This window comes from Myotis davidii, unplaced genomic scaffold (assembly GCF_000327345.1).
Source record: "Myotis davidii unplaced genomic scaffold, ASM32734v1 scaffold395, whole genome shotgun sequence".
Taxonomy (NCBI): domain Eukaryota; kingdom Metazoa; phylum Chordata; class Mammalia; order Chiroptera; family Vespertilionidae; genus Myotis; species Myotis davidii.
In genome coordinates this window covers 3,555,215-3,558,087 of record NW_006287904.1, presented here as the reverse complement: position 1 = coordinate 3,558,087, position 2,873 = coordinate 3,555,215, and positions in this window count along the sequence as shown.

Genomic DNA, 2,873 nt, shown 5'->3' with positions numbered 1-2,873 from the left:
CTCTGCAGAGAATACCCCCCCACCATGCCTCACTCCACCCCGGGAATCCGGAGCCTCGGGGCTCTCTGGATTAGGGCAAGATCCAAAGTCAAGTGCGCGGCGCCGATGCACTCCCTGTGGGCAACTGCCCGGACCACTGCCCACCCACCCGAGCGCTAGTTTAGAATCAGGAAGATGCTGCGGAAACGCTGGCCGGGCAGGGCGTGGGGCAGGGAACGGAGTTGACATTGGAAGAGACAAAAGCGTCGCCTTTCCCACTTGTTCTGGAGATGTGCTATTTTTATTATTTATTATCTGTAAATCTGTGTGTGTGTCTTTTTCATTGTCTCAGTGTACACACACACACACACACACACACACACACACACACACACGAATCCTGGAGGAATGGGAATACATTTCCGGAATGCCACCCACCCATCCTGAGTGCTTGCAGCGCCTACTTTCCCAACATTCTAAGTCACCAGCCAAGATGTGTCACGCTGGCTCTCTGCCCCCAGCTGAGAACAAGGAATTGGATCCTGGGATTCTTTGCTAGGTTGTTATTAATGTGAAGCCAAATTATAGTTGTGCATGCCTGCATGGGATTGCCAAAGCTCATTTTGACAGTATCCAGCAATTGAGCTTCTGAAATGTAGACGCTGAATAACTCCGGATCTGGTGCAGTGAACACCCCCGTTCCCCCAATAAATTGAAGAGGAGAAAGTCAACTTTCCCCAGCTGCAAGTAGTCACCCCAGGAATAGACAACCAATAACTAGCATAAACCACATCATGAAAAAATTCCATGTCCTTTCAGTTTCATTTATGGACGTCCGTTCCCAGTGACAGACATAAGCAGATTGAGTAAGGATGTGCCTTCCACTTTTTATAGAAATTCAATTTCAACAGGCATGGCCATGTTCATGTAGGCTAAGAGAGTGACTATAAATATCAAACAGGTACTATGCATTTTTCCAGAAAATGCGGAAAGAAATAGGTGTACTAGTCCTTCGTGAAGAGATAATTACTGTATTTGCCAAATATTAGAAATTGTCTCCCCGGGGATCAGCTATTGCTGGAATAAGAATGGATCTCCTGTATGAGATTTCAGCAAAGGAAGCCTAAGGAATTCAAGACCCTAATGTCGATCTATTTCTCCTCAGTCCTCGCCCAAAGCTTTTTAACAGGCATATGGAATCCAAGGGCAAACTTCTAAACGGTATTTCTAATTCTCTTACTGTTCCTTTATCTCAACTCAGGAAAAATCCCACTCAGGGAGGGCGGGGGGAATTGTTGTACCAAGCTGCGCTGTGTCGGAAAGTCCCACATTTGGGACTGCATGGGAAGAGGGCCAGTGTATCTGACTTTCCTTCTGGCGGGGACTAGACTTCAGCATCTCTTGAAAGGATGGATGGGTCACCAACTCACAGAGAAACTTAACAGCTTGCTCTTAGCACAAAGTCTTCCTAGAACAAATCAGATTTTACTCTGAGAGTCCACTAGGAAAATGGAACTTGATGCTATGAACGGGATTAGAAAGTTGTAGCCCCTGGGTGGGAGGAGGGGCACTCAGGCTGCACTCAGCACAAACTCCAGAGATTACGTCAAAGAATAAGACACATGTTTCAGTATCTGAATGATGCAAGGACAAACTTGATGACAAACTGAATGCAACGCAGAAAGCATCCCAACACGGAACAACACTAATTGGCTTCAGCTCAATTTTCTACCTTTTTGTGTGAAAATATTTTGCCAACGAATTAGGAACTGGGGAAGCCTCCTGTTTCTCTGAGGCCACGTAGGTAATGAACTTTCTGCGATCCAATTTTGAGTTTTGGGTCCCCAGGTGGGACTGAAATATACTTCTGGGAGCAGCAAGTGATTCGAGGCATCCAAAGTGCTTGCATTTTAAAAAAACAATTTGAATCAGTTACCATTCCTAAAGGCCCTTGAGCTGTCCTGAGTCAGCCACCACTAAACGCACCAACACTGATGTGTCCCTTACTGGGTCTCTGGCGACAGATCTACAGTGCCAGTCACAGAAGTGTTTTTGCACTGAAAGCATTTTGACTTTAGAGTCAGGAAACCAGGATGGTGTCCGGAGAGAAAGGGGTGCTGCTCTCCCCTGGATCCGGTGCTTTGGACTTAGTTTGGTATCATGTTTGAAATGAAAGCACCTGCATGTAACCAGGTAACCCCAGCTTGGGGAGTTGAGCTCACCTACACATTGGCAAACATCGAAGATTGTCTCGACAAGCTCCTTTAAACACAGATTCCCCCGAGACACTAAATTAGTGCCCTTTAATGAAGCTTCCAAATTGGATTTTCGAAGGAAGGCAAATTGCAAAGATCGCCCAGCTACCTTTGTAAGCACCTTTGCAGCTGAAGCGAGAAGTCGAATTTCCATGCTGTTGAACTTCCATCATTCCTCAACAATTAGGCTGCGAGGAACTCCCCTTCAGGGCATTCTCTCCCCCCGCCCCCCACCAGAAAGGCCCACAGATCCCCTGGCGAGCCTTCTCATTCGCCCTGTTTCCAACAAAATGGTCTAGGCCTCATTCAGTACCAGTCTTGGGCTTAAAGGCATTCAAATGTGCGTGGTTAGAGAAAGGCAGGGGCCTGAGAACAGGAAAGAAAAGATTAGCACTTCAGCCAGAGAAGTTTAGTTTTCCCAATTCTTATTTTACGCGGAGCCAAAATAACTCCAAGACACATTTCAGAACATCAACAAAGAATGTTCCATCACGCATGCATCTGAGCATGAAGAAATGTCACGCTCAAAAACAAAGAGGACTCGGGAAACTAGGAACCAAATGTTCCCATGGCACGGATCCCTCAGCGGGAGCCATGGTTCCTCTGTGATATGCTGTGCGCAGTGCTAAGAAAAGGATC